The sequence below is a fragment of the Gavialis gangeticus genome, unplaced genomic scaffold (genome assembly GCF_001723915.1).
Source record: "Gavialis gangeticus isolate Ggan-Ray unplaced genomic scaffold, GavGan_comp1, whole genome shotgun sequence".
Lineage (NCBI taxonomy): Eukaryota > Metazoa > Chordata > Crocodylia > Gavialidae > Gavialis > Gavialis gangeticus.
Genome location: NW_017729032.1, coordinates 63,818,781 through 63,833,780, shown reverse-complemented (window position 1 = coordinate 63,833,780; position 15,000 = coordinate 63,818,781).

Genomic DNA, 15,000 nt, shown 5'->3' with positions numbered 1-15,000 from the left:
TTCCTGCAGGGATTCCTAGGGAAGCCACTCTCACAGAGCTTGAGCCCCTGACCCCTCTTCCATCTCAGGCGTGCGCCATTATCTAACCCAGGCTGCTGCCATATCCAGGTCAGACCTCTCACAAGTGTTTGTTCTTAGGGCTAAGGAGCCATTCAGTCCTCCCTGCAGCTGCCCGAGTTTAAGGTCTGCAGCCCTTATCTTGGCTGCCTGTTTGTTTTGGCCATTTCCCCCTTTCCATTAACAGGAGTCTCTGGCTCCAGGTTACAGGCACCCTGTACTTGCCTTACTCTGGAAATTGCAACACTGTGGTATTTTATAGGAGCTACCCTGCTAGCAGCCCCACCATGTTGCCACCAAGCCCTCCAATCAGATGCAGCTTACTGTCATTCCCAAGACCTAATAAATCTATAGAAACTCACAGAAGAGAAGGAATGGTCTTTTGAAAGGCCAAAGACCTGAGTTTTCTCTCCAAAAGCAGGTAAATCAATTATCTTTGTTCTTCAAGCTAAGAAGAAACTATCAGGAGACAGACAGCTAGAACAACAGCTATCACCTGAAATACCACTAAGACAGGGGTGGGCAAAATATGGCCTGCAGGCCAGATCCGGCCCGCAAGGCCATTCTGTCTGGCCTGCGGGGCCCCTAAAAAATTTAGAAAATTAATATTCATCTGCCCTTGGTTCCTGTCAGAAATGACAGGAACCAAGGGCAGTAGGACCCAGGGGAAGCCCGGTGGGCTCTCACAACAGCAGGGCCCCCGGGCCTCACCCGCCAGCCAGGGCTTCTGGCCTGGGAGCAGGTGGCTGCCCCATGCTAGAACCGCAGGTAAGGAAGAAGGGGGAGAGGGCAGGGGAGGACCCCGGGCAGGGAAGGAGTCCAGGGAAAAGTAGCTTGGGGAAAAGCTGACCTTGGGTGGGAGAAAGCAGCCCCTCGCCTGCCCCATGGCCAGCACCCCGCGCTGCAGCCCACGCGGGGCTGTCTGGAGCAGGCACAGGCAGCCCCAGGCGGGCTGTGAGTAGGTGCAGCATGGGGTGCCGGGCATGGGGCAAAGAGGGGCTGCTTCCCCCCCACCCCCCGCGCTCAGCACCACCTTGTAACCCAGCCCTAGTGCCAGCCTAGGCCCCGCACTGGCTCTGGGCTCATCCGTCAGGGCTGCACGTGGCAACAACAGCTGCAGCCCCCTCACTTGCCACACCAGCCAGTGTTTGCCACTGTTGCCTCTGGGCTGCCCAGTGCACAAGCTCCAGGTGGGCAGCAGCAGCCAACACTGCCTAGCATGCCAAGCTGGGGGGGCTGCAGCTGCTGCTGCTGACAGGCGAGCCTGGAGCCGGCTTGGAGCCCAGGCTGGCAGTGGGGCCAGGTAACAAGCTGGTGCTGAGTGCGGGGGAAAGCAGCACCCTGCACTGTAGCCGCTTGTAGCCTGCATGGGGCTGCCTGTGCCTGCTCCAGATAGCCCCGCGTGGGCTGCGAGCACCTGCAGCAGGGAGCGCCAGCCACGGGGCGGGCAAGAGGCTGCTTTTCCCTGTGCTTAGCAGCAGCTTCTTTCCTGCCGGTGAGCAGGGGGTCAGGGCTGTGCACTGCCCCCCGCCTGCACCACGGTGCTGGGGGCCACTGGGAGTGAGTGGGCAGGAAGCCAGTGGGAGCACGGGGCCAGTGCCGGCGAGGCCCAGAGCACGGTGGCAGGAACGTGAGGTCCCAGCTAGCAGGGACTCTATGGAGCCAGGCCAGCTCCCCCCTCTCCCTGCTGGTGCAGCCTAGCCCAGCTCCACAGACCCCTGCCAGCCTGTGTCCCACTTTGGGCCCCACTGGTGCTGGCCCTGGGACATTAGTCCCAAGACATTGGGACTTTGGTCCCAAGATGGTGACCAGGAGACGTGGCACCTGTCAAGGGGTGGGGCTACCCACGCGGCCCTCAACAGCTTGCCAAAACTAGGTAAGCGGCCCTCCACCCAAAATAATTGCCCGCCCCTGCATTAAGAGTAGCATTCCTGCAAGGGGCCTCCCCGCTGATGTGGTATTATAGCTCTCTGTAAGGTATTACATCCTCACTGATGTAGTGTTGCCAGCTCTCCTTAGGGATGAAAAATTCTCTGCTGTACTGGAGGAATCAGGATTCATTAGTTAGTCTGCAGTAACCCCAGATTAAGAGAAGGGGATTTAAGGAAAGGCTGTAGTCTTTATCCATACAGGTGCTACTGCATTGGAGCAGAAGCTTTTCTGATAACAACTGAGCTAAAAAGACACTAACTTACCATTAAATGTATCTTTCAAACAGTAGTTGGAAAACATTATGAACTACATATCTTACACAGCAAAATAAAGCTGCCCAGTCAAATGCCACTACATATAACATTCTCCAGTGATCTAGATTTTGCAGCTTGAAAACAATCCAACAGCCAGAGTATCACTTTGGATCTTATTTTCCCTACAGTAGACCATCTTTTCCTGGCCTAGATACTGATACAAGAATTTATAGTAGTTCCATAATAAAATTTATATTCTGTACCAAATGTCTGTTTTCTAATCACACTTCCCTGTAATACTTATCTTTGATAATGAGGATCAGTGCTAAAAGTCCATTCACAAACACAGTTAGTATTTCCAGACACCGCAGTTGGATCAGAACGAAGCCACTGTGCACCTGCTCTTCCATAGTCCTTCCCTAACCAATTAAACATAGTCTGTAATTATTTTCACTTCCAGCATAATCAATTCAAGGAGCTAGTTTCCCACCCTTGAAAAGCTGACAGTGCTGCTTCTCTATATAATGCTGCATTAAGGGAAGATTTATGGCTAAAATTTGCAGATGTATCTCCATAACTTTCAGAAGAAAGGAGCTTCTGATAATTTTGCTTTGTAGAAGAAAGTAAGATGCTCTCACTAGTATGTCAGAAATAACAGGACTTCTGTTTTCGTTTTTTGTTTTTGCTGAAGGCAACCCAGCATATAGCTTTTATGTTTCTTTAAAGAGAGTATTTTCCCTAGCCAGTTTGTGCTAGTTTCTGTAGTCCAAATGCATTTACTTTACTTCATCCATTTGCTTTATAGTGCATTTGTTAACAAAGTGGTCTAGTGACTGCCAAAGTAGCATTACAGTAGGGTATGAGTAACGTTGTAAGCTGTGATGGTCCAGAAATTATGCAAGAGGCAAGGATTTCTTAGGTTTATATCTTTTATTGGACTAACTATGTAGTTGAGGTAAAGTTAGACAAGCTTTCCAATGTAAGATGTTCTTTCTCAGGTCTCTGGTGGAAGCCAGGCACACCAAGTTACGTACAGCATAGGGGAGGTGCTAAGAAAAATTCTCTTGTGTAGCAAACACAATTAGCCAAAGAAAAACAGCTAAGTCCTGGGAGATCAAGGCCTATTACAAGGAGGAATGGGGAGGAGGGGCGTCAGTCTCACCTTCCTTGTGTGGAAAGTATTCAGGAGTTGGATAAATTATAATGGGCCATACCTCCAATATCAGTGTTTAGTCCTTGGTTCTTAGTTTCCAACCATCTTATGAATCTTTTTGTTCCCAAGTTTGCCTTTTAAAGGTGTTAGATAGATTTCTCTTGAGCACTAGTATAGTGGGGTCAGAGACAGGTTATTTTGTGATAAATCTGCTCCTAATGTTCAGTATAGCCTCCATTCTTTATATCTTTTCTGTCAGTTCATTCTCTTGCATGGTTGCCGTTTAGTTTTGCCCACATAGGTGCTATGATGGCATGTGGTGCATTGGATAAGGTATATCACTTTTTGGGAAAGGAACCATAGATTCTGGTTTCTTTATAGGGGGGGTTGATAGTAGTGGCAGTGGAGATGTGTTGACAGGGTAAGCACTTCTTGCCAAGGCAAGGCTCTGTTCTACTTGATATCTGTTGGAGAGTTTGCTTCTGATTATAAGTGGAGTGGCTGTTTGAAAGCCAGGAGTGGAGGGGTGAGGAGTATTTCTCTGAAGGTCTAATATTTGTCCAGTATCGGCTATAGTTGCTTGGTGATTCTTCTGATTGGTTCCAGGGAGGTACAGTCACATGTGGTTTTCTTTTTGTATTGCAACAGGTTACTGCAGGGTCACTATGCAAAAGAATGAACTCTCTGAAAAAATTAAAAGGATGGAGGCGTACATTCACCATTAGGAGCACATTTCTCCAAGGGAAGGCTGTGTTCCACTTGATGTCAGTCGGACAATGGAGAGTTTCTTCTGGTGATGAGTTGGCAAGGTTGGGGACCTGAGGAAGAATGCTTTAGGCTGGAAAGCTTGTCTAACTTTATCCCAACTACATAGTTGGTCCAATAAGATATCACCCCAAGAAATCCTTGCCCCTTGCAAGGTAACATTACAAAGACATGACCAGTTTTGAGATTGTTTTTGAAGTACAGTAAAAAGCTCCTACATTGAAGTGCTATGAAAAATAGGTCATTGTTGCCTTCTCTAGACCACATCACATATATGATACAAAATCATGCAGTTTCCGTGCAGCCAGCACTCCCACTGAAATCAGTGCATTTTTGGTGCATAAAGATGGCAGAATCAGGCTCTTTGTCAAAAAAAGCTGAGAACCCCAAGCCCTTCTATCACCATACTTTCACTTCAGTGGGATTTCTGTGACTATTAATGAAGAGTGTGCCTGCAATGTTGTCTTAATTTTATGTTCAGAGAGGCATTTTTGTCCAAACCTTGTGTCCTCACACAACACTGAAAAATACAGGTGCTTTGAACCTGTGCTTGCTTACATAGTTGGGGTTATGGATTCAAGCCCCAAATGTACATTAGCTCAATTAGAACTAACTTACTTTACAACGAACACATGCAAGAGATACTCAGATACATATGATTTCTCCTAAGGGACAGACAAATCCTCCCACAGTTTTCTTGGAAAGAAACTTCATGTGTTTCAGTGCAAAGAACCACAGGATTTCACACATACATGGATGAGTGTAGGAAGAATAAAGACATGTGAGTAGGGCTCTGCTACAGAAACACCTAAGGCCAGATTCTGTTCCAACTGTTAGGTTCGTAAGTGGACTTATGTGCCTGAGTGCAGTTTTACTGCACCTTACTCCAATCCTTGGGAAACAGTTAATGAAAAAGGTAGATAGGTTCTCCTTGTAAGGAGCACATAAGAGACCTTGGGCAACCTTGTGTAGAGACACAAGACCAGATTCCTTGTTTTTTGTTGATTAAACAGGATATCTTTAACTAAAGTGTTTGACTACAGTAACACAAAGTACCTGAAAACCATTACAATAACAAATAACACTCATTGTCAAGACTCAAACCCTAACTGAGGACCTTTGAAAGGCCATCCTAGTTAAAGAGTTGTTAACTGTTACCATAAATTCTTCACTTAATTGGGGTGGTCTTCATGATCAACCCCTTTCTTTAACATACACCCAATCGAACTATAGATAGATGTATGTAATTACTGATTGCATATGTATGATTTTAAACCTGGAGAGGATGGAAGAGGGGAATAACAGACCTGAGTGTTTGAGGGAACTGAACAGCTAGCAAGAACTCAAGTCTTTGGGGTCCAGCCTATACCCATCCTACCATGCATGAGAATATTTTTGTATTGCCATTGCCTAATCTGAATGCTAGTTAAATTTTTAATTTTCTAATCAAGTGATTCTCTTGAGAAGAGATGGATATGCTCTCTCTTTCTTCCAGGCCCCATCTATCTAAGTAAGCTCCCTTTGTCCCCATTTGGGGATAGAGGGCTTCCCTTCATCTATGTGCCCCAGTGAGGCCAGGGTATCCCTAGAAAAAGATAATTTTATTGGAAGCAGAAGCCAGGGCTTGAGACTTTGTATTTCTGTGAGAAAAACCTTTTGGGATTGTAGAACTCTTAAGAGGGCTGTACAGCAATATGTATCCTCATGAAGAGGACCTCACTAGGAAGGGGATGCCTTCCAGGATGAGGAACTTGAACAAAGAGAGGAAAAAAATAAATGCTGTTAAAGGCAAACTGTCTAAAAAGGATGCAAAAAGGTGGAAAGTTGTTTTGGTCCAAGGATTATGGTGTGCTGGTAAAGAGTACTCCAAATTGATCACAGACTTACAGATTACAGGTAAGTGAGTGCAGAGAGAAACTAGCCCAAATACAGAATAAAGTGATTGAATTACAGCTGGTTGTGACTATAACAGAAGCTTCCCTAATTAATCCTGCATTGCAGGCTACTGCCTTAACAAATGCAAAAGATTGGCAATCCATGCAAAATTGCAGAACAAGAAGTTCAAAATTTAAAAACTGAACTTGATGAAACTAATACTTCCATTTGGGTTGTGCTACAAAATAACAGGAAAATACTTTGACCACCAATCATTAGGTGCATGAGGTGAAAAATTTGCCTTAAAAGACCAGCTGCAACCCAAATAGGGAGTAGTGGCAGCAGTCAAACCAAACCCCCTCTCAGTGGCATATGGAGACAAAAAGAATGAGACTTCAATCCTAATCGGCCCTGGCTGAGACAGGATTCAGAGAATGAACCTGATCCTTACACCAGTCCACCTGATGGAATGGCTCCAGTTAGAGCAAGAAACACGACTAAAAGGGAATAGTTATCCTCAGGTTTGTTTGGTGTCTAGGACACCTTCACAATTCAGGAAGAGTCTACAACAGGAAGAGTCTTTTGAAAAGGCTTCTTCATCTTGGGAACAACTTTTTAAAAGTACTGAGAGGGTTGTGACAATTGGCCATACTGGAAAAAATATGCTTAGAGTTGGCAAAACAGAAGCATATCCAATCAGGAAAACCCTGGGAAAAACAACAATCAAGAATATGCAGAACACCAACAGGAACAAGTATCAAAAGGAAAAAAAAACAAGTTACAACAGTCCAAACCTAATGGTCTCTACCTAAGACAGCAATGACAGGACCATTCCTCCAGTAACCCAGGGGAATTCAAATTTAACAAAGATCTCTAGGGGCACCCCAACATAACCTTCAATGTTGAAGGAAGTCACTACCTGTGCTTCTGGCCACTGGGGATCCGCTAATGTTTTATGTGTAGCAACTAATTGTGAAGGTATCCTAGACACCAAAGAAACCTGGGGATTGGCAGGAAAGAACCAGGACCCAGTGGTACATCTGAAAAGGTCTCTTGCACAAGACTAAGCCCCACTGAAGTAAAATGAAAAGAAATTGAAGTCAAATGTGATGGGTAGATGCCCTTAGAAACTAAGGGGCAATAGTTGATATTCCTAGAAAAATATTCCAGCTTGAAAATGAAGAAAGGTGAATTGGATTACAGAGATCTTAACTGGGTCTCCCCAATAAAAGACATAACCCCTCCTGTAAAAGAAGGCAATTGGCAGGAATTAACACACATCAGTTTCCTGACCTCTGGGTTGAACGCAAACAAGACAGTGGAACAGTCGATGTAGAAATCCCCACCAAAAGTCAACTTCTTCAAAAAAACAATACAAATTGTCACCAGAGGCAGAATCAGGAATCAGAGGTCAAAGTGCATCTGGAAAAAAACATAATTATTAAGAAAACACTTAGCAAAACTAATTCCTCTATTTGTACAGTAAAGAAAAGCAGATTGGAAATCTTGGAGATTTGTGATGGATTTCAGCGTTCTTAATAAACACACACATTGTTAGCTCCTGTGGTAGCCTCATACCAGTATTTGATTTAAAGGATTACTAGGGAGAAATTTAATTTTTATACTTTTGATGTTGGAAATGGCTATTGGTCACTCCCAGTCCAGGAGCAAGACCAGTGGAAGTTAGCATTTACTTGCCAAGGAATTCAATATACTTGGACTAAAACGCCACAAAGCTGGAATAACAGTCCAGCTAGGTTTCACACAGGTTGTGACTGATAGCTTACAAGATTTATTAGATACTGGGAATGTACGTGCTTATGTAGATTACATTTGTGTAGCAACTGAAACAGAGTAAGATCACTTTAAAATAGTGTAGCAGTTGTTTAAAACATTGCAAGAAACAGGTGTGAAATTAAGTGGTAAAAAGTTACAAATTGCTCAGCCTGAAGAACAATATTTGGGAATTACTTTGAAAAAAGAAAGAACTCAGATTGGGCTCAATCCATTTTAGAAATCTTTTTAACCAAGAAGGAAAACCAAATACAGGTGTTGCTCTAATCAATTCTGTATCTGGAGACGTCCATAGAAAAACAACCTTTGCTATACTGATACTTGAAAGTATGGCAATAATTGACTGGCCTTCACTATTACCAGATGTAAAAATCTTCAACCATGTTTCTACATTAAGAAGATGGTACAAGACTATGAATGGATTAAATGCATTGAATTCAATATGGTGAGTGTTTTTAAAAGCTGACTTTGTCATTAAACACAAAAACCAAAGATTAAAGAAATTGTAAATACTCTCAAAGCTGATGCCAAAGTTAGCTGGTTGGGAAAGCCTATTGGGATATGCCTCTGCTGCTACAAGTGTATTAAACTTAATTCAGGAATAAAGGTTGTAGCCATGTTGGTCTAAAAATACAAGCAGTCAGTGTGGTAGAGGCATTATTTTTTATTAGGCCAACTAAACAGGTGCAAAAAAATGTCTTTATTTGCAAGCTTTCAGGCTCACACACCTTTCCTCAGGTAAAAGAGAATGCAAAAATTGTAACATTTCTCTCAGGTAGAAGTGGAAATTCATATTGTACAAGAGAGCTGGAGGGTGGTGTAAATTCTCCTGTCTGGAACAGTTAATGCTACACCCATTGCTGCAAGTCTTGTGTTTCAAACTGTAGTTTTAGTTAGTATGACTATAGTCTGTGTTTGTAGAACAAAAAAAAGCAAAACCAAATAATCCATATAAACAGAACCTTCTTGGAGGCTTACATTAATAAGAGTGCTTTGAGACTGTAAGTCCCAAAGAAGGCAGGAAGTCAATGATTGGGGTGATTCTTTACAAGGCAAGAACACTCTGGGCAAGGCAAGAACACCTTTAAGAAAATAATACTTTGTTTCCTTTCCTGACTACCTAAACCAGGCCTTATTGCTAGAAGATAAGATATCCCATGATGGGTAACCAGGAAAGTGAAAATTATTTGGTTAGACAAGGTTCTTTATGTAAATGTGATATCTTATAGTAGACCAACTAAATACAGGTAACCCTCGCCATTTGCAGGGGATATGTTCTTGTATCCCCTGCGCATGGTGAAATCTGCGAATAAGGCACTGCGTCCATGAACACTGTCTGCATTCATGAACTCAGTGCCCCTGGGGGCTGGCCGGAGGGCATGGCTGCTCTGGTGACGGCAGGAGCATGGCAGCAGCGGGAACCTGGCAGCGGCAAGTGCAGAGCTCCTGAAGAGTTCCTTTAAGTGTATTTAAGAAGCAGGTTCGGCATTTGTGAATATTTGAAACTGCGAATGCTGAACCCATGAATAGTGAGGGTTTCCTGTAATTGGAAAATTTGCTCTTTGCAAGCTTTTGGGCACTAATTATTAGGCTATAAATGTTAACCTCCTATCTGATATCCCCTTCAATTCTTTTGAGTTATGAAGAGGCCGGTGAATATAGGAACACATTGGAGGCCTTGGCATAAGCAGCTCCATCTACATCCTCCAGACAGTCTTCCAAGGCCAGATTCCATGTTTTTTGCTGATATAAACAGGAAAGCACTAAATGTTTTCAATTACCATAGAGAATAGCACTCATTGCCAAGACTCAAAACGTAACAGAGAACCTCTGAAAGGTTATCCTACTTAAACAGTTGTTAAGTGTTTGTCATAAATTCTTCACTTAGTTGGGGGATGGGATTTTTTTATGATCAGCTCCTTTCTTTAACATATCTCTGATTAAGCTGGAGATACATGCATGTCATGAATGACTGTAGCTATGATTGTAAACCTGGGGAGGATGAAAGAGGAGTAATAGCCCCTCTAATGGCTGGGGGAACTGAAAAGCTAACAAGAGCTCAGTGTTTCTGGGTTCCAGGCATAAGTATGTTTTTGCATTTCTATTGTCTGATCTGAATGCTAGTTAAAATGATGCTTAGCTTTCCAATTAAGTGATTTTCGAATATCTCACCTGCCCACTGCACAGGCCACACCCTAGAGGGGGACCCTCCCCTGCTGTGCGGCTCCTCCCCATGGTACAACACAACCCACCCCTCACCCCCTGGGGCAGAGCCAGGAAGTGGAAACAGGAGGGAGGGGAAGCCCAGAGAACCCAGCAGCAGCATGAGTGATGGAAGGAGCAGCACCCTGGCAAAAGCCTGCAGGTCAGGCATTAACCTGCAGGCCACATGGTCAACAGCTGCCAGTTGGACAGCCCAGATATCAGCCTTGCATGTGTCTGACTGAGGGTAAATCACACCCTCAGTCAGAGGATGTCAAGGTATTTCACAATCAGTTAATGAAGGAAAGAGGCAAGCTCCGAAAGGAAAACAGTGACAGCAAAAGGAGAGCTTGGAAACTGTTAACAATGAACATTTAATAGGAAGCAGAAGAAAAGGGAAAAGACTAATGGCAGGGAGGCAAAAAGAGAACTGGGGAAAGAAAAATAATGGCAGAAGTTATCAAGAGAAACCAAGGCCAAAAAAACGAAAATATAGAGCAGCCTGTAACATCCACCTGGAAAACAGTTATTCCCAGTTCTTCCCCTGTGGATTGAGAACTATTGTCTCACCTCGTGGGATGAAAAGACATGGTTACTTTGAGTAAATTTCAGAAGTGATCACTAGTCCACTGGCAATGATTAGTACAGGGTGGGCAATTATTTTGGGTGGAGGGCTGTTTAATGAATTTTGGTGAGCTATGGAGGGTTGCATGGGTAGCCCCGCCCCTTGACAGGAGCCCCGCCCCCTGGTCACCATCTTGGGACTGCAAGTCCTGCCCCCAAGGAAAGGGAATGTTGCCACTGGAAGTCCTTCTCCTTGCCCCACAGAAGTACTCCTCTTGGGAAGGGGGTTTGCCATCTTGGAGCCAACCCCCCCCCCCCATTATAAACTAAAAATCAAACACTGATAACACATTTTGATTTTATTTAAAAAAATATATTTTTGTCCTGATTTGTGTGTTTTGTCTAGGCAGCCCAGGTGGCAGTGGCTTTTTCCAGCTGCTGCCATTGCTGGGCCCCAGCCCCACAGTACCAGTGGGGACCTGCGCTGCACAGCCCCAACCTCGCACGCCCTGCACCTGTTCTGGACTTGCCTGCCTACGCTCAGCAGTGGCAGCAGCAGCGGCACGGGACAGAAGCTGTTTGTTGCTCAGCATGGGGGAAAAGTGGCCTCTTCCTCTTGCCACTGCTGGCTGTTCCTGTTGCAGCCACCAGGAGCCCATGCTGGGCTGCCATATGTCTGTGCCGCTGTCACGGCTGCTTCCAGGCTGCCCAGCAGTGGCAGTGCAGAGCAGATGCAGGGTAGCTTGGCGCAGGCTCTGGGCGTCTGCAGCAGGAACAGCCAGCAGTGCCAAAGGAGGAGGAGCCACTTTTCCCCAGCACTGAGCAAGAGCTTCTGTCCTGTGCTGCCACTGTCCAGCCTGGGCAGATGAGCCTGGAGCAGGCTTAGGGCACGTGGCTGTGCAGCACAGGTCCCTGCTGGTACCAAGGGGATGGGGCCAGTAGTGGGAGCAGCTGGAAGGAGCAGCCGCCACCTGGGCTGCTTAGAAAGGCAGTCCAGCTGCAGAGCGGCCTTAGCCCTGTTGCCTGCCCAGGGGGCAGCAGAACACACCACAGCTGGATAGTGCCTGGGCCAGGTGGGACTGAGGGATCTGCCACAGGTCAGACAAAGACCCACCACAGGCCGTGTTTTGCCCACTCCTGCACTAGTACCTATGCATTTATATAAAATGCTGTTTAATTGCATAGTGAGAACTATAACTACAAGAACAGAGGACCAAACATCACCACCTCTGGAGAGAAGATCAATAAAAGATGAGAGGAAAGTAATTTGTCAAATAGTGCTTGGGCAAAGTTCCAGGTTGCCAGCTATGCAGGCTGAACTCAACTTCTGGTCACAGCAGCAGAGTGCAGGTACCAGAAGAACAGGTTTCATCTCCTGCTGCAACTCCTCAGTATTTATTTGTGCTACTGTCACACCCAAGAGTCCCAATTCATAGACTAGGCCTTATGCATCCACCATACTCAAAGTTTCAGTATTGTGCAATGCACCATGCTAAGAACGGAAGAAGGTGGCACTGCCCCAAAGAGCTAACGATCTAAGCAATGGAGTATGCCTAAAAGCAAGACCTTCTGTTTCCTCTTTGTGTTAGATGGTCATTTTTGTGGCATTTATTCACTTGGAAATACAGTGAAACCCGCCAACTCATTCCAGTCTTCAGACAGGAACAGCACTGGGTAAGTGGCAACAGGGAACAGATTGAAGTTTTCCCAGATGACAGTTAAAATAATTGCATCACACACACGCACTGGATTTGTAACATCCATGAAAATGCAAGTTTCATGCTGAGTCCCTCTCCTAGGGTCCCAAGTTGTTTACGCAGTATTGTGCTGCACCCTGCAAGGAATGGGGAGCAACAACTCTCTTGCTCCTCCCCTCCCCACCCTGCCCCAGTCCCCTTGAGCAGGCAGACAGCAGAAGTTGCAGGGACTTCCAAAAGACCAAAGTAGCACTATCTAAACACTTCATGGCCAATCTTCTGTCCATCTATATTGCACATAAGTTGCAAAGGAAAAATATCAAAGCTAACCCCATAATGCCATATATTCAGTGTAAAGTATGATGAATTGCTATTGTTACAGCAACCCTTTACTTTAGAATACTGAGATTTTTTGCAATTTTGGCCTTCTCAGCTATAAGAGCTGTTTTGCTATTTTCCATTTTGTTTCATAATGATTGGGTTTTTGATTGACAGTTGGATTATGCAGATGATCAGATACTGTTGTGATAGAAGCCATATGAAGTCCTGGATTAAATTGTTTTGTTTAGTCTGTTACAGCACATTAAGTTCTATTAAAAATCCTCTTGTTCAAATTCAGAATTGATCTTTCATCTGATAAAAGAACAGAGGCTCCCTTGCCCTGTAGCCAGGAATCTGCAGGGATACTTGATTTTCCATATACAGTTCTGTGCAGCAGCTGCACTTCTACTATCAAAACTAATTAACAAAGGATAAACTATTTTAAAAATTATTTAAAGGCAAAGGACTCAAGTCTGAAAGAATTTTACACCACAGATTCTGCCAGTTACAAAAACTGTTGAAATAGATGGGTTCTACTCTGAGGTGTTAAGTCTCTTGTGTGCATATTAATGACCTATATTCCTGCCTTCCTAATAGATTTTAAGCCTCATAAAGAAAAGGTCTAGCCAATTTTAAGCCAGTGACATTTTAAAATCAGTAATACAATTAGAAAAGTGAAAGGATGATGTCTACTTCCAAAGTCTACTTTTTCCATTACAACTCACTTTAGAAAGCAGTTCTAGCTATTTTGTATATATAAAAATAGTATTTTATATTCTGCAATTGATACTTTTTAAAAATTATACTTGCTTTTTAAAAACTTATTGGGCATTCAAGTTCTAGTCATATTGAACAGTGACCTATATAGCGAATGCATGACACTAGTGAACAAACTGGGAATTACTATCACACATCATTTTTTCCAAGGGAAAACCAAACTGTGATTTGCAGACCATTGATAGTCTGTAATGCCATGAGGAGTGGTTTATAGCTTGTCTCCGCTCTCATTTCAATTAAAAATGTGATGAAGGTATACTATGGTCCATGAGAATTGAACCCAGCTGTAATAACAAGCCTGTGGATACATGTAGTCACAGGTGGACTGATCTGGGCTTGATGACATGGTGATGGTTGCTCCTTTTGACTATTACAATTTAGTCCTATGCTGTGTGACCTCCTAGGCCATAGACCATTCATATCTGGACCCAGGTAATCCTTAGTTTAGTCAGCTGTTCTTCCTGACTCCTAAAGAGTTGGAGGTCAGGGAGCACGACTAAGTCTTGACTCATCTGCTGATGTGGGAATAAGCCTGTCCTTCCAGTGCCGAGTTCTGCACCAATTCTGTGGGCCCGCTGTGGCTGCACGAATCTTGCTGATCTCACTGGCTCTGTGCCTGTACTGTCAAAACACATTCAGATGCATTTCAACCCCATTTAAAAAACTGACCCGACAAGCACCGCACAGTGTTTATATTCCAGCAGTTTAATCCCCATCCAGCTCCCTGCTCTGTGCATGTGTAAAACCACATATACAAGCTTTGCATAACACACCTCTTGCTAAATGTATTTAGGCAACTAGGAGGTGGTTTTCAGCCTCTGGGCTGGTGCAGGAAGTAAAAAACATGTGGGATGGAGATAAGGAGAAGAAACCACTTACCAAAAGGGGAGGTCTCCAAGGTATTTTTACACTTGCAGCGGCAGACCATTGGCTGCCACAGCCCCTCATAGAGCTTTTGCCATGGGACGAGGGCTCCTGTTGTACCCGGGGCAGGTTAGGGCATCACATGTTACGCTTGTGTCAGGGTTGACTGTGTTGTGTATGTAGTTTGCAATTAGGGTGGACAATAGATTTGTACAGGATGGTTTAGATAGGGGTGGTCCTGCTTCAGGCTGGGCAGGGGTTGGACTTGATGGACTCCGGAGCTTCCTTCCAGCCCGTCGCTATGGGGGGTTGGGGAGGGGGGGTCACGGCTATCCATAGATTGAAACAGTTTGGGAACTGCTAATATTAGACATTCTGGGCCTGGGCTTCTATTAGAGATTGGTGACTGCAGACAGCAGTGGTGTTTAGCACCAGAAGTCATAGGAAAGAGTCTGCTTCACGGTCCTGCCAATGCATCACGTCCGTTCAGACGGAAAGGACAGAAGCTGGCGACCGCGAGCTCTCCACAGATGATGTCACCTGGGAGCGCTGGCAGGGTGCGCTCTCTGAGAGCCCTGCACTCAGCAGCAGAGATGACTGTGAAGCTCTTTAGGGTTGCTGGTTGTTTTTTTTTACTTAAACATGGAGAAGCTCCAACCCTATCTGCCCGCTGCTGAAACTATCCGAAAAGAAAAGGAGCTCGTTATGATCTTTAGGGTTTTTTACGGCCTCCGGGGGGGGGGGG